This window comes from Equus przewalskii, chromosome 1, assembly GCF_037783145.1.
Source record: "Equus przewalskii isolate Varuska chromosome 1, EquPr2, whole genome shotgun sequence".
NCBI lineage: Eukaryota > Metazoa > Chordata > Mammalia > Perissodactyla > Equidae > Equus > Equus przewalskii.
The window spans coordinates 52,946,577-52,970,738 of NC_091831.1; the positions used below are offsets into that span (position 1 = coordinate 52,946,577).

The 24,162-nt window shown below is 39.9% G+C and overlaps 2 long non-coding RNA genes across 3 annotated transcripts in view; one reads left to right on the forward strand and one right to left on the reverse strand.

Annotated features, from left to right (window-relative positions):
• LOC139074167 (uncharacterized) overlaps positions 1-6,577 on the reverse strand; it is a 48,616-nt gene extending 42,039 nt beyond the window's left edge. The window contains exon 1 of one of the 2 annotated variants that reach the window (XR_011523698.1): positions 6,015-6,577. This is a non-coding gene — a long non-coding RNA (uncharacterized lncRNA). The remainder of the gene's footprint in view (positions 1-6,014) is intronic. The other variant, XR_011523699.1, reaches the window with a different exon arrangement.
• On the forward strand, positions 3,600-10,895 carry LOC139074168 (uncharacterized). Its single transcript, XR_011523700.1, has 2 exons — positions 3,600-3,694; positions 10,134-10,895. It is a non-coding gene; the product is annotated as an uncharacterized lncRNA (long non-coding RNA).
• Positions 10,896-24,162: the final 13,267 nt, after the last annotated feature.

Here is a 24,162-nt window from a genome sequence, read left to right on the forward strand (position 1 = left end):
GATTGTACTTTGTCCTTGCCAGGGCAGACAAAGGTTTAAATTAAATATGCAGCAAGCTGCGGTTGGCTGCTTGCCCCAGCCTGGGGGAGGGGGAAGGGAGAGTGTGTCTCTCCTCTCCTTCCTTTCTCTCTGTAGTTGTTTCTTTTCCTGTTTCTGTTTTTTCAGTGGAAGGAGCCTGGAGTTAAGAGCCCTAGGCTCTGGGCTGGGCTTTTCTGTAAATTCGTTATGTGGCATGATACAAGTCACTTTGCCCCCGGGAACTTAGTTTCCTCTTCTAAGCAGTGAAGAGTTAGAGATGATCTGTGAAGGTCTTTTCCATATTCTAAGTTATCTCAAAATTCAGCTGCATGGATTTCCAATGAATGCCCCAAGCTTCATCTATGAGTAATGCCTCCTCACTCTTCCTGGGGTGCCTGGGGTGACTTGGTTCCTTTTCCCACAGACCCCCAGGGCCAGGAAGGCCACATTATGAGGGAAGGAGGCCCAGTAAAACGTGATCAATGGCCACTGAGCCCATATCTCAATTTTAGGGAGTAATAGAGAGTGGTGGGTATTGTGAATTGGAGAGAAAGAGGCCTCAAAAAAGGGGCAGTATCTACCCAACTCAGGTCAGGCTAGCTGTTGCCACTTGGGAATGTGCGCCACTGGGATAGCCAGTTCTTTTTTTTAAATTTAAAAGTTCTGAACTTTAAAAATTGGCAACTAATTAAAACAAACAGCTTGTGGGTTTCACAAAACAGAAAAATAGGTCTGTGGTCTGAATTCATCTTGACGAGGGTCAGTTTGCTGGGTTCATGGACCTTGAGAAGGTAGAATTTCTGTTGTCTCTATCTCACACAGCTGTTCAGAGAATTGATAGTGTGTTGAAGTTGCAGTGAAGTACTATAGACCCAAAGGGTAGAACATGCATAGGTTGTTCAATCATATTTTCAGTATGGAAATATTCCACTGTTCCAGAGGCTAAGTTTTAGGAAAATAACTTTGCTCATATTCAGGTTTCCAATCCACTCTTGGCCTGGGTATTAATGGTTCTATTCTTTTATTGGTTAAAAATAATTTCTAATATTTACCTCCATGATAAAATTGTGGGGAAAGTAGGCTATAATGAAGAATATATTTAAATTTCAGAACTCTATTTTACATTTTGTAATAATGGTGGCTTTTTTTGTTATTATTAGTTTATTAAACGAAAATATCATTTTAGTTTATGATTGAATGTTAAAGATTTATATAAGATAATACACATTTTAGTTGATATTTCTATCATTTGGGTACATAGGTATTCTGTAGTACTATAATAATTGCAATAATAAGTCTTCAAAAGATAAGCAAATTGAGGGAAGTTTTGTTCTCTTCAAACTAAAATATTAGGCATAGTCTTTTTATCTTGAGAGAGAGAGACTCAGATGAAATGGGACTTAATCCTTTAAAACATTCACGTTAGTGGCTAGATTGCCTCTTTTCCTATTTTATCTATATAAGGAATGCAAATTTTAATTTCAGGAATGTATATGAAATACATCACAATTGTTCTAAATTTATTCAAGTGACGTTTGAGTATCAAATAGGCATGGGTAATTATTAGGAAACAAGACAGAATGATACTTTTACAGAATAAAATAATTGAAGTGGTACCTAAATATAAAAACATTTCTGTTTACACGGATAGATAATAATCCTCTCTTTTCATTTTTCTATCTTTGATCTGAGTAACCTAAGAAAGAAAGACAGAAAGACTTTATTTCTTCTCTTTTCTTCTAGTGTTTGACTCATTTTCTTTTCCTGTATTTAAGCTTTTTATCTTTTTGCCTGTGTGTATTCTAAATGTCTTGGATTTGATCCATTAATTTATAGCATGTGAATTAAAATTTAAAAATGTTTTACACTTTTAAGCTTTCACTTATAGTGTGTGTATATATACATACACCATATTTTATATATATATATATATATATATATATATATATAAACGTGTGTGTGTGTGTGTGTGTGTGTATAAGGTGAAGGATGCAAGTAAATAGGGTTTCCCTGTAAGCAGGGCAATGTGTGAAATATTTACCAAAGGAGATGGCGTGGGCACAATCAGAATGGACACTGGACATGGTCAGGACAAATGCCAGCTGTAAACAACTATTCCAGACTTACTGGTTCTTTTTAACAAGTTGCAACTGTGCGATTATTATCATTAGGATAATTATAGTATGGGAAGCTCTGAAACATTTGAGTACTGTATTAGTCTGGATAACTAACGACTAGCTGCCACAATAGACCAACTCTGAAATGTTAGGGGCTTTACACAACTAAAATTTTTTTTCTTGCTCACACAAAGTGGTGATGTCAGCAGAGACTGTCTTCCACTCTGAGTCCCCAGTCCTCTCCATCTTGTGATGCTGCCGTATTAGTGCATCGATTCCGAAGTCACTGCACAAGAGACGGAAGAGGGCTCCCCGTGATTCTCACCCACCTTGACCTACAAGTGATACATGACGCTTCTGCTTACCTTTCACTGGCCAGAACTAGACACATGCTCCAACCTAACTGCAAGAGTGGAAAATGTAGGGGAGCACATCAATCGTTTTGTGAGTCTGCAGCCCATGTAGTGATGGTGATTTCAACCTCACATGACACATTTATCGAACTGATGGTGCCTTGAGACCTTTGCTGCTGAGTCACGGCCTGATTCTGTGACTTCTTTGCTTCTCTCACTAGCTCTGTCATACTCTCTCCAATCTCTATCTGGTTCAGATGCCCAAGAGGGACACTCTGATTGGCTTGTCATCATTATTTGTACAGAACCTTTGTTTAAAGCTATCTAAAATGCACTGGCCAGTCTATAGACAGACTGCTCTTGATTATGTGCCCACACCTGTTTTAGCCATCTGTGGAAAGGAGTTTGGGAATAAATTGCCTAGGAATTTAGAGATAAAATGAATAAATAAATTTGGCAGAACCATTTTGAATAGCGATGATTTAAAAGAACATCTAACAATGTCTTCATTGTTATTGAATTGTTACTACATTACAATAATTGCAAAATAAAAATTTGTCAAAATTTTTGTAAAGAAGTAAGGCTTTATTTTTTCAACCTTATTCAAGTAGTATGAGTTAAGACTAGCTTATATATGTCAGTCCACAAACTAAGGTGTACAAAAATGTAACTTTCTTAATATTTTCAGAAGCTGAATTTAAGGCCTATTTTGTGTCTCCATTCCATGGAGTTGCATAAACTTAATTTTGTTAAATTTCAGTCCTCCCCCACCTGCCCAGGATTGCATATAAGATTCAAGAGGTTTATGTAGCATCAAGGCATTGAAAAGTGTGTAATCTTGCCCTCTGTACACCCCCACTGTTTTCATGGGACATTGACCATGGCAGAGATCACCACTAATCTGCAGATACCCATTTTCTCTTTCTTTAGTCAAAGAACCACCTTATTTTTATCTGGGCACTTGGCTACCCACCTAGTAACTGCATTTCCCAGGCTCTCTTAAAACTCGGTATGGACATGTGCCTAAGTGCTGGCCAACGGGTGGCGAATGGGAATGGTGTGTCTTCTGGGTCGTGCCCTTAAGTCTGCTGGTTCTTTTTCTCTTTTTCATAGGTTAGAATGAAGATATGCTGATGGTGAGCCAGCTTTGTTTCTGTGAAGGCATGAGGGCAATGGAGGGGGTGCGTGTGGAGCCACAAGACAGAGGTAACCTGGGCTTCTGGATGACCTGGTGGAGCAGAGCAGGTCTTTCTCCCTGGACTACTACTACCTTGCACGTCTATGTGATGGAAATTAGTGTTCTATCTTGCTGAAAGCTCTGTGATTTTGGTCTCTGTGAAAGCAGCTGAACCAATATCTTAAAGGATCCACCTACTTTCCAAGGTAGTTCCTGCTGTGTGCTCCCTTATTTCTGAGGGCCAAGCCTCTTCCAGTCTGCTGCTTCTTGGTGCCTCGTTAGTGTAGCACTCTGTGTTGATAATATTCTAATTCTTCCTCTATGAGAAAGCTGCACTGTGAGAAATTCTGTTTCTGTGCTTGTCTTAGATTTCTGGCATCATTTTGCTGCCACCATACCACTTTGTGGCTTTGGGAACTCTGTGGGACTCTTAAAGGACCATCTGCTTAGACATTACATACAGATTTTTCATCTACTGCTTTATGTGCCGGACACAAGAATTTAGAGAGTCCTATAGTTCCCAGATTCCACCTGGAGAGGGGCACAATATTCTGCTTTAGAATACCCAAACTTATCTGGGCATTTTATTAGTCCTCCCTCGGACCTCAACCAGAGGGCTCAGCTTAGGATGGGAGCGGGATCAGACTGGGGGCCCCCTCTCAGGAGCCCACTGGTAGCTTTGCTTTTCTTTCAAATCTACCTACTCCTCCTCATCAGAGAAATTTTCCTGATTCTTGAGAGCAGAGGAAGCTTTGTCCTAATATGTCAGCTTTCCTTCTAAAGCTTTTGCTTTAATGCCTCGGCCTAAGCTTTAAATATATCTTGTTTTCCGAATTCTGCTGTGTCATTCCTTCTCTAGGCAGTTAAGGCAGAATATCTCATGAGGTGAAGGGTGGTGATAACTAGAATAATATAGATGGAGGGAAGTGTCTGTTAATATTGCAAAACTTCATCTGTCATTTAACGAGCAGCCGATATTGCCAAATACTTGTCTTTTAGGAGATTCTTCAGTATACAAAAATTATTTATCATGGTGCAGTAGAAAGTTCATTGGCTTGAGATTTAAAAGGTTTGTGTTCTGGTCCTAGTTTTTTTTCCCCTTTGGAAGCGTACCTTCTATGTCAATAGTAAAGTGCAAACGCAAAAGTTTCTCTCTTTTATCTGTGGACTTTGATTCTGTTGATTGTGCAATACTGGGAAATTGACCCAGATTTCACGCTTCAGTTTTTTCGAGATGTTTCTATAGCACTTTGTACCTCAGATACAGAGAACTTACGTGGAATAATAATAATAAATATTTGAATAGCATTTCTAAGTGCCAGGTATTATTCCTAGTGTTTCACACGTACTAATTCATTTATGACTCATTTATGAGGTAGATACTGAGGTATAACCCAAAGCAGAGCCAGGATTTAAACCTACACACTCTGGTTCCAGGGTTTGTGCTCTTCGTTATTAAGTTAGACAATCTCTTATAACAGAGAATGATTTGAAGAAAAGGAATGAAAAATGTATTGTAATTATTGCAGTGCTTCCCTAGTTTGATTTACAAGTACCAATCTTTCACAAGTAAACTATGACTCAGCTCTGCCTAAATTATCCCGAATTTCAGATGTGCTGAGGAATAGCTGAATGAATGCTAATAGTACAGTGATTAAAATTGTTAAGCTATTGATTTCTATAAAGTGAATAATAAACACATGTACTTTAACCTATCCCCTTTCAAAAATGAATTCAGGTCAGGAATCAACACAAGCAACTCAATTTTAATTCCCACTTAGAAATAATAATTAAAAAAAGTATTAACTAAGTAATAATTAAGGGTTTCGTTGGCTTTTTTGAATTCTGCTCGTTAAAAGTCTTTTTACCCTGGCCAAACTGTCTAACTGAAATTGCATGATAAAACTCGATCACCATCTAGTGTCAGGACGGAACACTGCAGTAATCTTGCCTTTCTCTCCCTCTTCCTTTGGCAACTTCCTTCCGTATCTGTATCAATATTAACCTGCACTCCCAGGCGGTACTGTTTCATTTGTTTACCACCGACCACTGATTCTGCCGACTATTTTAATTATTTGATTTCAGAGTAACTCGTTTCATGACATGTCTCACTTCCAAAGCATGGTTTATTTTCTGAGCATGCTCTCAGGGGACCATAAGAATTTTCATCCAAATTAGAGACAGCGTCTAAATCCTCCGCATGTGCTCACCCCTAAAAGATCCCTTTACTTTAGCTTCAACATGCTAAACATGGGAAAAATCTTCAAGATATATATTTAAATTATTATGAAATATTTTAGACATTCACAAGAACATAAAGAATAATACACCAAATATTTGTGTACTCACTGTATTAGTTTTCTATTGCTGTGTAACAGATTCCTTCAAAATGCAGCAGCTTAAACAGCAAACATCTATGACCTCACACAGTTTCTGAGGTCAGGAATCAGGGAGTGGCTCAGCTGGGTGGTTCTGGCTCAGGGCCTCTCGAGAGGTTTCAGGCAAGCTGTGGGCTGGGGTTGCAGTCATCTCAAAGCCCAGCTGGGGCTGCACAGTTGGCTTCCAAGCTCACTCTTGTTGCTGGCAGGTTTCGGTTTCTTGCTGGCTTTCGGCCAGAGGCTCAGTTCCTTGACATGTGGGCCTCTTCACAGGACTTGCTTCCCCAGAGCAAGAGAGGAGAGGGAGTGTGAGGGAGAGAAAGAGAGAAAGAGGATGGGAGAGAGGAAGGGAGGGAGAGAGGGAAGTCATAGTCTTTTTTTAGAACCTAATCTCAGATGTAACGTTTCACTTCTACCGTATGTTATTGGACACACAAACTGGTGTGACTGGGCCTGGTACCATGTGGCAGGGGACTACACAAGGGTGTGAATAACAGCAGGCAGCGATCATTGGGGCCATCTTGAAGGCTGTCTACTATACTCCCATCAAGCTTTACCAAATAGTAACATTTTACCCCATTTGTGTAACTGCCTCAGGGAATCAGTTTAGCCCAGGGCTAAATTCTGAGAGAGACAAATGGGAAACAACTTTTCTCCCACAGTGGCTTTCAACCACACTCTGCTAAAGCTCCCTTCCTCCGTCTGTGACTGACATCTCTGGTAGATCCCATAGCTTTTCACTCGCATTTAGCTGTAAGAAGACTCCCATTTTCAGATATGAAAAAGCTTAGTCCAATCCCATATGCAGCTCAAACCTTATTTCCTTAACTCTTCTTACTGCTGCCTCTGTAAGGAAGGAGATCATGGTTGTTCTTTCAATAATTTTTCTGACTCTTTCTCGCCTCTTTCCTGCTTTTTAGGTGTTCTAGCAAAGGGTCCAGCAAATGGCTTAAAGAGGAGCAAAAAATCTTTGTACTTAGGTATATAGTCCTCTCTTGGCTAATGCTGGCCGGACCTCATTCCCTCCGTTAATCTAAGCATCCAAGCACAGGCTCTTCAGGTGGAGATGTAGGTTATTTGGAGAACTCGTGAACAGGGCTTCATGCTGTTCAAGTCATTCTCCAGCTGGCTTTTTGAAATCCACTCTCAGCCTTTGGCCCACATCTTTGGGACTTCACCCTACACAGCGTCTTCCTGCCGAGGACCCTTGGCCTCAGGAACAGTTGTTCTTGGGTGGCAAGGTCTCTTCAAGATGGCTCATGCCTAGCTACTCCCTACAGGTCATTTTGGTCAATGGGAAAACATCATGTGTCCTTTTCTTGCCAAAAGCTTACCCATTTGATTAGCCCCCTCTTCCCACCCTGTAACTCTGTACTGCTCCAGCCAGTCTCCTGCCTTTAGAATTCTCTAGAGGGGCACAAGATCCCAGGTACAGATGCCAACAGATGCCTGTGGATGCTCATTGCTTTCCTTAGAACTCTTGTTGCTCTCTTCTCTGGTCTCAAAGCAGCACCAGCGTCTGCAATGTCAGGGCTCTGTAAATATCCAGGCAGGAAGGGAGATGCCAGTTCTCTCTCTTCTAGGCACTCCCAGGCCCTATGACTGATTTGCTTGGGGTCCCTCAATTGTCTTGCCAATTGGTGTGAAGCATCCGACCATGGGAGAGAGGAAAAAGCCAAAAAGTCCTCTTCAAAGCACTACAACAATGAATGTACAGCCTTCTCTTAAAAGGTCTGGGGATGGCTGATGGGGATTGATATTTGAAGGATCAGCTTGGTCATTTTTTATAAAATTTCACAGAAATGTGTCTAATAAGTTTCTTTGGGTTCAGAGCCTTAGCTGAATTTCAAAGATAATACGAAAATCTCTTTTCACATCCTATTAAATTTCACTCAGTTTAAAAAATGTAGAAATTTGCAGATTTAGTTGAAGTCCCCTGTGTGCACTTGTCCTCAATTCTCCCTGGCTCCTTACCTACCTAGAGGATAATCATCATCCTGAATTTGATGTTTTTCAATGCCATCTATGTTTAATACTTGTCTTAGTCCATTTGGGCTGCTATAATAAAAATACCACTGACTGGCTGGCTTATAAACAACAGAAATTTATTACTCACAGTTCTGGAGGCTGGAAGTCTGAGATCAGAGCGCCAGCATGGTCAAGTGAGGGCCCTCTGCTGGATCACAGACTCCTCGTTGCATCCTCACCTAGTGGAAGGGACAAAGGACTCTCTCAGGCCTATTTTGAAAGGGCACTAATCTCATTCATGAAAGTTCTGCCCTTATGACCTAATCACCTCCTAAAGGCCCCATCTCCTACTATTATCACATAGGGTATTAGGATTTCAACATCAATTTTGGGGGGGACAGAAACATTCAGACCATTGCAATACTATTACCATATGTATGTGTACCCATAAAGAACATATTGTAGGTAGTTTTTCAAGCTTAGGGGAATGATGTTTTAGCATACACGTCATTCTGCAACTTGCTTACACTGCTTAACGTGTTTTTGAAATTTATCCATGTGGATACCTGAAACTCTAATTCTACCTTTTAACAACCTTATAGTATTTCACTTATGAATATAATATATTTTATTTCAAATTTTATGGGCCAGCCCCGGTGGCCTAGTGGTTAGGTTCAGTGCACTCCACTTTGGTGGCCTGGGTTCAGTTCCCAGGTGCAGACCTACACTGCTCTGCCAGCGGCCATGCTGTGCTGTGGGCCCACATACAAAAAATAGAGGAAGATTGCCACAGATGTTAGCTCAGGGAGATTATTCTTCAGGAAAAAAAAATTTTTCCTCTATTGGACATTTAAACGATTTTCTTTTCTTTTCTTTTTTTTTTTTTTGCTGTTGCCGATAATGCAGCAATCATCATCCTTGCACTTGTCTCCTTATGTACCACAGTATATACACCTAAACGAAGTATAGAGGAATTGCTTGAAGGTTATGCTAATTTACATCTTTACTAGTGTTGTCAGATTTCTCATTTATGTTACTACCACCAGCAAATCCAAATCCTCAGCAACATTTGCTATTATTGGATTAAATAATTTTTGCCAATTACCTTGTTTTAAATTGTAAATGCATTTTCTTGATTGTTCATGTGATTGAACATCTTTTTATATGTTCTTTATTCTGGTCTCCTTTTACGTCTTTTCGGATAGGTCATTGCAAGTCCACTCAGAAAGCCCCTAGGCTGGAAAAGCCTTATGCCATGTAAGGAAGCCCTCATGTCAATTTCAAATCGCTAGGCTCGATGGCACAGCTAGAAATCGTAAACACAGAATTCAGACGTTACGGTTGCACATGGCCATTCCAAGTTCATCACTTTGTTGTAAGAGTTGAGCTGGACATTAATGATGTAATCTCCAGGGCTGTTAAAAGCCCAAACACCCATGAGATTCAGTACCCTTTATCCTCAAGGGAAACTCCCTCCACCCCAGTCTCTGCTGACTGTGTACATGATCAAATTTATATATTTTGTTGCTGAAATAGTCTATATCCTTTCTCTCTTACTTTTCTGCTTGAGAGAGATGTATTAAAAATATCCCAAATCAATTGTGGATTTCTAAATTTCTTCTTTTATCTATTTAGAGATTATGTTTTTAGATGCATACATGTTTATGATCGCTGTGTCTTCTTAAAGGATTTTCCCTTTAATACTATGTATTTTCCTTCATAATCATTATTAATATATTTGTTTAAAATCTATTTGATATTAATATTGCTATAGTAACTTTGTTTTGTTTAGTATTTGCACATTTTACACTTTTCTGGGGTTTTATTTTCAGCTTTTTAGTGTAGTTTTGTTTTAAATATGTTTCTTATAAGGAGCATGTAAGTGGATATTTTTATCCCTTTGGAAAAATAGGATAACATTTTGCTAATAATTGCAATTGTTATTATAATTTGATTATGGATAAATTTGGAATTATTTCTAACACCTTATTTTGTGTTTTCTTTTTCCTCCCTTTCCTCCACTATGGTATCTGACACTTGGTAAGAACTATATGTGTTTGCTCTTATTATTACTACATTGAATTGATAAAGCTTTTCTTTCTTTCTTTTTTTTTTTTTTAAGGAAGATTAGCCCTGAGCTAACATCTGCTGCCAATCCTCCTCTTTTTGCTGAGGAAGACTGGCCCTGAGCTAATATCTGTGCCCATCTTCCTCTACTTTATACGTGGGATGCCTGCCACAGCATGACTTGACAAGTGGTGTGTAGGTCCACACCCAGGATCTGAACTGGTGAAACCCCGGCCACCGAAGCAGAATGTGTGAATTTAACCGCTGCGCCACCGGGCTGGCCCCTTGATAAAGCTTTTCATATTCCTTTTTTCCCCCTTTGCTGTTTTATAAACTATAGATTTTGTTTCTAATTTTAGTACTAATACTTAATTTAAAAACATATATTTAATTATCTCCTCTAACCAGATATAAAGTCATTCACTATTTCTGTTCCCCTCCTGTACATAACATGGGCCTTTGCACATTTTAGCCACACGTTAATCAACCCCACCTCCATCTTGTTGTGGTTGCACATGTTTTGTTTGTTCCTTTTTTAACATACAGAAGAAATATTATTTGTCATGCTCATGAATTAAAATTACTGACACTTTTTGTCATTTTTTCCTGCTTATTGCTTTTTCTTAATTCTACGCTTTTCTTCCTCTTCATTTTCATTCTTACTGAAATGTATTCTTTAATTATTGTTTTAGCGAGATTCTGTGGTTATTAAACTGTCTCAGTGTTTTTCTGAAAATATTTTTATTTTGCTCTTATTTTTCTGTGATATATTCACTGGAAATAAATTTCTAGAGCAATATCTATTGCTGATGAGAAATTTGCTGTCAGTCTGTCATTCCTTTATGAAAAATGTGTCTTTGCTATTCAGAAGCTTTTAATTTTCTCTTTATCCTTGACGTTATGTAGTTAAATTACAGCATGTCTAGGTATAGATTTATCTTTATACATTTTGGTTGGTATTTGAATTCAAGTTTTGCTCTGAGGACTGATATCTATTTTCAATTTTGGAAAAATTTTAAGTATTATCTGTTTAACTATTGTTTTTCTTAAATTACCTCCAATTTGTCCTTGTGAAGCTCTTATCTAATATGTGTCAAAGTCCTTTAATTTATCCCTCATTTCTCTTAAGTATCTTTTCATCATTCATAATCGTGTGTCTGTCTGTCTGTGCTGTGTTCTGGGAAAGTTTTACACTGATATCTTCCAATTCACTAGTTTTTTTGTTTAGTATGTCTGGACTAGAGTTTTCCTGATTATTGAATTTTTAATTTCAATGACTCTATTTTTGCTTCCATGATTTAAAATTAAATTCTTTCTGATATAACGTTTTTCTTTCTTTTTGTTTTACCCTTTTGCTTGTTCTTGCTTCACAAATTCTTGCTTCACAAAGATGAAATTTATTCCTCATTGAACTTAGTAAAAATACGCTTATTTCTAAATTTTGTCAGACTCTTTCAAAAATTAATTCATTTTGGAACTATTTACCTTTGGATTGCAGAATTTTTGTCTATGTTTCTTAGCAGAAGATAGCGTTTTTCATGGTTTTGGAATTTCGGTTTGCAGGCACATTTTGAAGCACATGTATACTTATGAATAAAGCATCTACGTTCCCTCTATTCTCATTAGAATGGGATGGGGTCTGCTGTTTACAGAGAAGAAGGCTTATTTTATAAACTAATTATTAAGCTTTAATCAAGCTCCATGAATAATTCCCTTTTGTTATCCTTTCATCATTAGCGAAGGTTTATCTTGGTGGCCCAAGCTTGTGGATGCCTGTGGAAGTGATATGTGATCATCTCTGGGCCCGAGTGTTGAAGGGGTGACCAAGGATGGCATGGTAGTGGCTGCAGTAATTAGTGAGAGATCTCCAAGGAGAAGATGAATCTTGAGATGCTAGTGTTGATTTTCTCAACCTTTTAGAATTCAAGCTCCATTAGCTAAGAAGATTTGGTCAATCTTTAGTTTCAATTATGAAAACAAATGGTATGTTCTCCCACACTGCCTTCCCCCAACCTAATGTCACACTGATATGAAATAAACTTTCAAACTACACTTAACAGTCTGGAGATCTGACATACTTTTGCTCCTTCTCCTTTGAGAATGACCGACTGGGAACATGATCTAGTTGTTCCTTCCCATATGTAGAGTCTCTTTATAATTGCCCATATAGGGGGGATCAAAGTTTTATTTTATTAAGGAAACTGACAACTTTCCTTTCAGAGGACAGAAACACCACAAAATTCCTGTTTCATGTTTTTCAAACTTAAAAAACACAATATGTATTAGTATGTTGTGGAAGGAAGCAAAGTAACATGAAAGCAGAAGGAAGAAAAAAAGTTATCCAGAAACCTATGGTTTAGAAATATCTATTAATATTTTGGCACATTGTTGTGTATAGAAATCATTTAAAAGTGATATATACAGTATACACTGTTTTGACCTACATCTTCTCTAGCAATATACTGTACTGTTAACATTTACTATACCAACAAGCATTTTCATAAACATGTTTTAAAAAGCCTATTCTAGCACGTATAAACTTAAGCATATCTTAGTATTATTGTCTCAGTTGCATTGAAGATTGATGGAGAGGATTCATCTTTGGGTTCATTCAGTCACTTGTTCATTTCTTCAATGCACATTTTACATTGTCAGTTATGTTCCAAGAACCATGGTAGGAACTGGGGCCATGGAATTGGGTCAGATGTTTCTTTATCTTCACTTTCATCCCCGTAGGCTCAGAGGCCATTGGGAAAGAGAAATGTGTTATTGGATAAGTACCACACAATGTCATAAAGCACTGTGGGAGTACAGAGGAGGGAATAACTGCCCTGTTTTATTGCCATCGAATCCCCTCTGTTGTGAAAGGCACCGTATTTCACACACTCTTAAGAAAGGGAAACAAATCCAACATGCAGAGTCTAGGAGGGGGTCCCCTCTCTCCATAGCAAAAAGTGGGAAAGACCAAAAGGCCTCATCCTCATTAAACAGCTAAGTAAGAAAAAAACCTTCTGTGCAGAAGATCAGGCAGAAACTTTGGATATTTCAACCCTGTCCTGGGTGGAAGAGGAAAAACTAAATTACCCCTGAAAATTGGAAGCACAAACAGTTTCTCATTCTGCTTTCTGGTCTAAATTTACTCCACCAATATGGCTCAAAAAACAAGGAGAGAATTTAATTTAAAGTGGTCTCAGTTTGATATGGACCCATGTGACTGGCAGAAGCAAATGCGAATCCTTTCTAGAAAAACTTGACTTCAATCCAGGCTGACAGCAATTGATATGACTACTAACAATAACCATGTCTCAATTTCAGTGATATTAAAATATGAAAAAATATGCAACTATGCATCATAGAAACAATGAAATGCAATTACTGCTGGGGAAGAACAGATCAACGTGTCTTAGAATTAAGCCTGTAGGCTTCAAAAAGTCTACGTAGGTAGAAAATAAAAGGAGACAGCACTGATAGAAGCAAATGCAAATCATAAGAGGAGGTCTTCCATCTGGTACTCTTCTGTCCACACTAGAAGTTCAGGACACCCTTTTGCAAAAGGTGATGGCTAGCCCAAGGTTTTTGAAATTCAGACCCTAATGTTATTCCTCACGATATCCCAGTTCCTAGGATAGTGCTTGGTGTAGAGCATGTGTATTAGTCTGCTTGGGCTGCCATAACAGGATCCCTCAGACTGAGTGGGTTAAACAGAAGAAATCTATTTTCTCATAGTTCTGGAGGTTAGAAGTCCAAGATTAAGGTGTCAGCAAGGTTGTTTTCTGGTGAGGACTCTCTTTCTGGTTTGCAAATGACTACCCTCTTGTTGTGTCCTCATGTGGCCTTTCCCCTGTGTGTGTGTGGAGAGAGAGCTCTGGTGTCTCTTCTTATAAGGACACCACTTTAATTAGATTGGGGCTTCTTCCTATAATGACATCAGACCTATTGGATTATGACTTTATTTAATCCTAATTGCCTCCTTAAAGGCCTTATCTCCAAATATGTTCACATTGGGGGTTGGGCTTCAATATGAATTTTGAGGGGGAGACAGTTCAGTCCATAACACCATGTCTTTAATAAATATTTGTTAAATTAACATCAGTCATTTCCATAGGTCTCCCTATTTCTGATGGTCATTTTCCCTTAACATAATCTAGAGCTGATCTGTTAGGCTTTCTTGTGCCTGTATGAATTTGATATTTTCCTCTTTCTTCTTGATCTCTTCTGAAGACATTGATATCCCTGGTCTTTCAGGTATTCCCTTATATTTCATAATTTTGGGTATATGCAACATACTTTCCAGAATGGCCAGAATGAAAAGACAGAAATACCAAGTTGTGGCAAGGATTTGGGGCAGCAGGAGTGCTCACACACTGCTGGTGGAAATGTAAATTGGTACAACCATTTGGCAAACTCCTGGGCAGCATATCAAAGCTAAACACATGCATACCTGATGACCCAGAAGGCCTACTCCTAGGTATTTATCCAACAGAAATGCAGCCATATGTTCACCAAAAGACACAGACAAAAATGTTCAGAGCAGCACTGTTCATAATAGCCCCCATGTAGAAATTACCTAAATGCCCGTCAAAAATAGGTGAATAAATAAATTTGTGGTATAGTCACTCAATGAAATCTTATGCAGCAATGAAAAGGAATGGTCTACATCTACGTGCAACCATACAGATAAATCTTCTAAATATTATGGCAATGAATGGTAAGGGAACCAGTGGTGTACTGGCATGAGTGAGTTGTAGAAGACGTTCACCCCAGGTGGAGACAGTAAGGGTGTGCATTGTCTGTAGAGAATTTAAAAACAATAATAAAAGTGACTAAAAATCAGTTTTTCTTTTTTATTTGCACCATGTGCATTCCTTCTAAACAATACTAGTGATGAAATACTCCTTCCTGCAGGGGCAGACCATTCCTTCCCACACCTCCAGCACCGTCACCACTGGAGCAAAAGAATTCGCCACAAAAGAGTGTACACTATACGATTCTGTTTAATAAAGTACAAAAACAGGCAAAACTGATCTAGGCTGTTAGCAGTACCCTTTTGGGGTAGTGATTGGAATGAAGCAGACAGGGATTCTAGAGGATGGAAATGTCCTGGATGTTGGTTACAAGGGTGTGTTCAATTTGTGAAAATTCATTGAGCTGTACTTTTATGATCTGTGCACTTGTCTGTATATTATACTCCAATAAAAAGTTTTTTAAAAAGCTACAATGTATGTTTTAAAAATTAGATGTACTTAAGAATTATTGGGCCGGCCCTGATGGCCTAGTGATTAAAGTTCTGCACTTACAACTTTGGCAGCCTGGGTTCACTTCCCAGTTGTGGAACCGTGCCACCCATCTGTCAGTTGCCATGGTGTGGCGGTGGCAGCTCACAGACAAGAACTAGAATCTTCTTACAACTAGCATATACAGTTATGTACTGGGTCTTTGGGGAGAAAAAAACATTCAAAAAAAGGAATTATCATTTTGCCTAGGAATGTATTTCTGGCTTGATTTTGGGAAGAAATCCTTCTATCTGCTTTGATGGAAATTTCCATCAGGATCACTCAAGAGACCGTAACTGAGACTTTTAGAATCAACCCCTAAAAACTCAGCACCGGCATTTATTGAGTACCTGCCACGTGGGAGAGGTACTGAGCCAGCGCTCTGATGATAAGATAAAGGAGCTGCTGCTTTTGCTGAGAAGCAAAACTGGCTTATAAAGCAGTTGAACTGCTTGGGACTTAATCACATGAAACTAGACATTTACCTTTAAACACAGATGGCAGATAACCTGTAATATCTCTCCTTTGCTGTTTCTGTGGAGTGTGAATTCTTTTTGAGGTCACTAACCTTGCAGAAGAGGGACAGTGTTGGAGTTTGAAGAATGAGAGTGGGTGGGTGGAATAGACAGATGCTAAAAGAAACAGCTGAGGAAAAGCAAGAGAGAGGAGAGAAGACATTGCTCCTTCTATCCCCACTAACCAGAGTAAAGAAAGAGATTAAATGGAATCAGACTATCATTCACAATCACTGAATAACAGAATGCAAATCTCTTCACCCCAACAAAAAGTAGGAAGGATGTCACCTCAGAATAAAGGGCTCTCTTTTAAATGGAGGAAGTTTAGGGGCTGGCCCTGTGGCCAAGTGGTGAAGTTCACACACTCTGCTTTGGTGGCCCAGGGTTTCGCCAGTTTGGATCCTGGGCACGGACATGGCACCACTTGTCAAGACATGCTGAGGCAGCATCCTACATGCCACAACTAGAAGGACCCACAACTGAAAATATGCAACTATGCACCAGGCAGCTTTGGGGAGAAAAAGGAAAAATAAAATCTTTAAATTGAGGAAGTTTAATTTTATGAAAAATCTACTTCTTCTTCTTTTTTTTTTTCTCCGCTGAGGAAGATTTGCCCTGAGCTAACATCTGTTGCCAATCTTCCTCTTTTTGTTTGAGGAAAATTCTCCTTGAGCTAACATCTGTGCCAACCTTCCTCTATTTTGTATGTGGGTCACTGCCACAGCATGGCTGCCAATGTGTGGTGTAGGTCTGCACCCAAGAACCAAACCTGGGCCGCTGAAGCGGAGTGCACCAAACTCAATCACTGGGCTATGGGGCTGGCTCCCCAGAAATCATCTTCTTTATACTTACATTTTATATTTTCCTGTGAACTGGCAAAATTTCATCACTGGGTGGTTTTGAGAGGCATCTCTGTTGTAGCCCAGGGGTTGGCCAATTTTTTCCACAAAGAGTGAGATGATAAATATCTTAGGTTTTGGGGGCCACGTTCTGTTACAACTATTTAACTCTGCCATTGTAGCAGGAAGCAGCCATGGACAATATGTAAAGGAATGGGTGTGACTACGTGCCATAAAACTTTGGACACTGAAATTTTTGGACCCTAAAATTAGAATTTCTTGTTACTTTTTTGTCACAAAATATTATTCTTGTTTTGTTCCCCCTCGTCCAACCATTTAAAAAGGCAAAAGCTATTCTTAGTTTGCAGAACTAAGACGTACAAAACCAGGTGGTGGGCTGGATTTGTCCTGCAGGCTGTAGTTTGGGTTCTGGAGCTTTATTTGTAAAATGGAGGTAATACTAGCACCTCCCTCAGGGTGCTGTGTGTGTGTGTGTGTGTATTACATGAGGAAGTGCATAGAAAGCACTCAGCACAGTGTCAGATGTACTAAATGCTCACTACTGTTATTTAAGTTATTTAATGTTATTTGAATTAAGCTTTTAGGTTATTTAAATGTTTTGTATGTAACAGTTTTCTTTCTTCATTTTAGAGCTTCCTGGACTCTGATGTTTTTCTTGTGTTTTCACAACAATAGCCTGGGGCTTTATTTAAAGCAGGTGCCATAAATACTGAAAGTAAAAAATTAGTTAAATTTAAGAAAATTAAGCATTTCTAGAAACAGTTATCTGGAAGGTAAGAATTAGAGCAGCAGCCCGTACCCACTGCTGGAGGCTCTCGGGCAGGTTTGCGTGGCATTCCCAGGCTCTCACGCAGTGCCTCTTTCAACTCCGGTTCTCTAAGTGTTTGTTCAAGACCTCTTCAGTCTAAACTCTCTGTGTGGGGGCAGAGCTGGCGCCCTCACCTTTTCGCTGTTTTCAAGGGCACTTCCACTGTAGTCCCAAACTTGCTCGCCTCCCCCGACAGGTCAAACTCAGAGGCTAAGTAGACTCCCTCTCCTTGACAGGCAGCTTAGCCGCCACCTTTACACGCCCCTGTGGGATCTTACTAACCGTCTCCCAGTGACTTGTTAGCTTATTCCTTCCAACCACATCCCACTCTTTGTGCAAGGAATTTTGGCAAATACAGCCTTCTCTATTTGGTTACATCTCCTGCAATATCTTAGTGCTTGCCTGCCTCTTAGCCCAGCTCAGTGTGCAGCGATCAGCTTGCTAGTGGGTTTTGGCCAAAGGAGGATAAAAACCTTAGCTCTTCGGGGAGGGGAATGCAGTGTGTCCCACTCAGATTTAGTCCCCTGGTCCAGTGTAGGGAGAGAGGGATCTCAGGCAGAGAGGAAGGTGTTTCAGAAGACGCTCTGTGAGATATTGAGATAAACTGCTGTTTGGATGTTAAAGAGGGACACTGGATTGGGTGAGGGGGCATTCTCTGCACTCCTGTGTGGTTCTTCTGTGCCTGAGAACTTGGAGGATGGGCACAAATGTGCTGCTCTGTCTGAGGGGAGAGGACTCACAACGGGCTTCAGACATCTTTGTGCAATTTTGCAGGTGAAGAAAGCCTAGGCAATAAACCTTACCCAGGAGTGTGTCCACTGGGATTGCAACCTGCTAGTGGATGCATTGAAGCCATTGGTGTGGAGGCTGCGTGGATATTCGAAACACAGGCTTTGGTGTCAGATGCTGTACCAGTTACTAAGAACCTTGGGCTATTTCTTTATCCAGAAATAGAGATGATAATACCTACTGTATAGAGTTGTTGAAAAGGTTAAGTAAGATAATACATGTAAAGCATGTGGTAAGTGATATTAAAATATCAGAGAGACATGGGTCAGTAACATATGAGATGTTTCTGGCAATGTGACCCATTTGAATTTATAAAGCGTGGTCTGGCATTTAGACACACGAGTCACATATGTTTCCATGTGCCTTGGGTGGCCATGAAATTAAGTGATTTTTCCCCCCTTTAAAAACCACATCCCTTTAATAGAAAACTACAGCAAACACCATGCAATATGTGAAAAGGACCACTTATTTATTATCACTACATGTCAAAAACCATCTGGAGCATTTTCTTGGAGCAGATGTGTGCCAAATTAACTTTGGAAACAGAATTCATGTAGGGTATTTCTGTTAGCACAATGAATGCAACTAGGACAGATACGGATAAATTTTTCAAAACAATTTTAAACCATATCACAGTCAGGTAAAAAACCATGGTGATGCCCACATTCTTAGAATTTGCAGAGTGCACAGGAAATGTCAATAAACTATCTCTTAATGTAAGAGAAATTCATTTAGAAATGATCCGAAATTCAGAAGAGCTTTTAAAAACTTGAGCATGAAGACTGAAAATATTTAATTTATTGCTGTTCATGGCAATGGTAAGTATTAAGTGTGATATTTTGATTTATAATAAGAAATGTATATTTGGTCTTTGTCCCATTCCTGGCACAGAGCTCCTAAAACCCTGGGAATTTCCTGTGATGAAAGTGATTAAAGTGTCCTTTGTTATGTTAAGGAGGTGACTTTGGGAAAGCTCCTAAGGATGGAGGATGGAGGCTGGTGGCCAGCGGAGTCCACTGTGTGATTAGGGGGCTGGAACTTTCAGTTCAACCCCCAACCTCCCGGGAGGGGAGGGGGACTGGAGATTGAGTTCCATCACCTATTGCCAATGATTTAATCAATCATTAGATCAGGCGCATGTAATGAAGCCTCCATAAAAACTCAGGAGGAGGGGGTTTGGAGAGCTTTTGGCTTGGTGAATACGTGGAGATTTGGGGAGACTGGCATGCTCAGAGAGAGTGTGGAAGCTCCGCACCCTTTCCACATACCTTGTCCTATGCATTTCTTCATCTGGCTGATCTTGAATTATATCCTTTTATTATACACCCGTACTCTAGTAAGTAAAATGTTTCTTTGAGTTCTGTGAGCCGATCTAGCAAATTAATCAAACCCAAGGTGGGGATTATTGGAACCTCCAGACTATGGCTCGTTGGTCGAAGCACAGGTGACAACTTGGACTTGTGACTGAAATCTGAAGAGGGGGAGGAGGGACAATCTTGTAGGACTGAGCCCTTAGCCTATTGGACCTGATGCTATCTCTGGGTAGATAGTGTCAGAATTGAGTTGAATTGTAGGACACCCAGCTGGTGTCAGAGAACAGCTTGGTCTTGGGAAAAAACCCACACATTAGAGCTGAGTGCAGAATCCTATTAAGAAATAGAGTTATCTTTTGTTGATTCTCAAGGAGGGTCTAATTCTCTTTCATTCACAAACACCCTGTGCTCGGACCTGGGAATAAAAAGTCTGTTAAGAATTAGTCTCTGCCCTCAGAGGTTTTAGTTTAATTGGGAAGCTGGTAAAGCAACACATCCAGTGTGGTTAAAGGCTAACATTCAGGTGTGCCTTGGATCCCATGGAAGTCCAGAAGATAGCCATAAAAACCAGACTGATGGGTGAGGGAACACTTCCCGAAGGGGGAGAAACTTGAGAGATGAGGGAAAGTTTGCAAAGCAAAAAGCAGGCAGGGGGTGGGGTGGGAGGGGTGGTGGTGGTGGTAGGGTGGGACATCATCGGTGACTCGTCTTTATTTTTGTAAACACACAGACAATGGTACTGGCTCAACACAAGGTTGCCATAAGGAAGCCATATTGTAGAAAAGAGACCATGTTGCAACTTTGAATGACCTCTGATTAACTAACCTAGTGGATATGCACCCTCCAGGATATACACATGCTCTGTAGATTTTATGACCCCTGCTTGCGTATGTACCTCCCAGCTGCGATAAGTCAATGACTTTGTTCTTTTGAGTTCCTTAGAAATGAGATGACCCTTGGAAAGAGAGTCTATGCTGATAGCCATCATCAACGACAACTGAAAGATCTGGGGTGGCCACTCCCAGTCTGTAACACCAGAAGGCCAACTTTCCTAACCCCTCTCCTATAACCCAGTGGCCTATATTGCTGCTTCAAGGTTCTGTGACCGCCTTAAGATGTTCTTTAGGACACTAGGCCCTGAGTTTTCCTATTTGCTAGCTTATTGCTTAGTAGATGCCCTTTCTCTGCCACCATCTCACCTCTTGATAATTGGCTTTTGCCTTGCGGTGAGCAGATCGTGCCCTTTGCGCAGTAATAGCAGGACAATAATGACCATGAAGTCTAATAGCTTTAAAAATGTCAATCTGTAATGTTTTCAGTAGGCTTGTGTTAGCTTGAAACTTAATTTCACTTAAAATTCAATATTTGCCTTCTGTAGAATCACAGAATGCTAGAACATGAAAGAATATTTAATATCTTAAGTCCATTCCCAATATTAAAAACCTCTTTTTAAAATACCAAAGTAATTCATGTTTTTATAGAACATATAGATAAGTAAAGGGGAGAAAAATTCATCTTTAATCCTACTTCTAAACTGTCATGAATATTTTGTAGCTAAATTCTTGAAAATGCCCATGATTATTTCCTTGGAGTAAATTAGGATGAACTCCAAGATGGGAATCGCAAATTTAAAGGAAATGCCCATTTTTAAGTTCTTTCGCCAATGTTAACAGATATAGAAAGGTTGTATTCACGTTTGGAAGCTGAGCTCTCGGGTATGCCTCCGGAGTTTCTGCCACTGTCCATCACTACTAACTCTGAGACTTTGGCATATTATGTATCTTTCTAAACTTTGGCTACTTTATTGGCCAATGGGGAATCACCACAAGAACCAGGTGATCAAGGGGCATCCTTTGGGTGGCAGCCGCAAAGACCCAGGCACCAGAAGTAACACGGGGGCACCAGACCCATGTGAAAGCTCCCCCCAGGGAGATACTGGCGCTCTGGAGGGAGAAGGTGGCATCCACCGGCCTGGGCAAGGCAGAGGATGAGGGTAGAGATGGAGTCCGCCAGTCTCTCTCCCCAGAGAGCACCCCAGCAAGCCTCCAAACACCATACCTGCCCCTCAGGTCAAAGCTCCAAGACAAACAAATGAGCCTCTCCCACCCAAAGCCTGGGCATCTTCTATCCTCTGCTTCAGCGCTGGGACCTAGGCAGGCGAGTGGGAGCCCGGAGGCCGTTAAGAGCCATTTCTCAGGTGGTTTTAGCCTTATAGGTCTCCTGGACATGAGCCCTTTTGATTTTCAAAGCTAGATGTTTTGGGGGCTCATCTCTCAGGTGCAGGTCTTAAAACTTGGGGTGCCCGACGTGAGGTTCTCACCCTTTTCTCCTTAGGGAGAAGTTCCATGTTTTGAGTTTCCACCTCACTGCAGGTCGCTGCACTGGGGGTGGGGTTTATGGTGAAATTCTGTCCCAATTTCTTCTACCTTCTTCCGCGTGGGCCTTCTCTTGTTCACCCCTATGCATAGGAGTTGCTCAGGCAGGTTTTAGGTTTTTTTCAGAGAAAGTTGATTCACGTGTAGTTGTAGATTCAGGGTGTCCACGGGAGGAGGTGAGTTCAGGATCCACTTAAATTGCCATCTTGAACCAGGACCAGATTTTTAAAATGTAAGTGCTTAGCCATGTATATATATATATATTTCAGGTATACGTTATATTTTGACTTCTGTATAGACTTCATGGTGTTCACTACCAAAAGTCTGGTTTCTATCCATCACGGTACAAATGTCTTCCTTTATCCCTTTCACCTTCCCCCACCCACTTCCCCTCTGGAACCACCAATCTGTTCTCTGTATCCATGTGTTTGCTGTTGTTGTTTTATCTTACACATGTGAGTGACATCATGTTATTTGGCTTTCTCCTCTTACTTATTTTGCTTAGTATAATACCCTCAAGGTCTGTCCATTTTGTCCTAAATGGCAAGATTTCACCTTTTTTTTAATGGCTGAGTAGCATTCCGTTGTATATATGTATATACATATATACATATATATATACACACACACACACACACACATATGTATATGTATATATATACACCACGTCTTCTTTATCCATTCATCTGTTGATGGGCACTTAGGTTGTTTCCATATCTTGACTATTGTAAATAATGACGCAATGAACATAAGGGTTAGTATATCTTTTCGAATTAGTGTTTTTGTGTTCTTTGGATAAATCCCAGAAATGGAATAGCTGGATCTTATGGTAGTTCTATTTTTAATTTTTTGAGAAATCTCCATACTGTTTTCCATAGGGGCTGCACCAATTTACATTCCCACAAGCATTGTATGAGGGTTCCCTTTTCTCCACATCTTCTCCAACACTCAATATTTCTTGTCTTTCTAGTAATAGCTATTCTGACAGGCATGAGGTGATATCTCATTGCGGTTTTGATCTGCATTTCCCTAATAATTAGTGATGTTGAGCATCTTTTCATGTTCCTCTTGGACATTTGTATATCTTTGGAAAAATGTCTGTTCAGATCCTCTCTCTATTTTTTAATCGGATTGTTTGTTTTTTGTTGTTGTATTGTATAAGTTCCTTATAGATTTTGGATATTAATCCCTTATTGGATATATGATTTGCAAATATCTTCTCCCAATTGGTAGGTTGTCTTTTTGTTTTGTTGATGGTTTTCTTTGCAGTGCAGAAGATTTTTAGCCTGATGTAGTCCTATTTGTTTATTTTTTCTTTTGTTTCCCTTGCCTAAGGGGACATATCCAAAAAGATACTGCTAAGACTGAAGTCAAAGAGTGTACTGCCTATGTTTTCTTCTAGGAGTTTTATGGTTTCAGGTCTTACATCCAAGTCTTTTTTTTTTTTTTTTTTTTTTTTTAAAGATTTTATTTTTTCCTTTTTCTCCCCAAAGCCCCCCGGTACATAGTTGTGTATTCTTCGTTGTGGGTTCCTCTAGTTGTGGCATGTGGGACGCTGCCTCAGCGTGGTCTGACGAGCAGTGCCATGTCCGCGCCCAGGATTCGAACCGACGAAACACTGGGCCGCCTGCAGCGGAGTGCACGAACTTAACCACTCGGCCACGGGGCCAGCCCCTTACATCCAAGTCTTTAATCCATTTTGAGTTAATTTTTGTGCATGGTGTCAGACAGCGGTTCGCTTGCATTCTTTCACATGTGGCTGTCCAGTTTTCCCAACACAATTTATTGAAGAGACTTTCCTTTCTTCATTGTATGTTTTTGGTTCCTTTGTCAAAAATTAGCTGTTCATAGATGTGCAGGTTTTTTTCTGGGCTCTCAATTCGGTTCCGTTGATCTGTGTGCCTGTTTTTCTGCCAGTATATGCTGTTTTGATTACTATAGATTTGGAGTATACTTTGAAATCAGGGAGAGTGATGCCTCCAGCTTTGTTCTTTTTTCTCAGGATTGCTTTGGCTATGCCTGGTCTTTTGTTGTTCCATATAAATCTTCGGATTCTTGGGTTATTTTTGAGAAAAATGTCATTAGGATTTTGTTATGGATTGCATTGAATCTGTAGATTGCTTTAAGTAATATGGACTTTTTTTTCTGCTT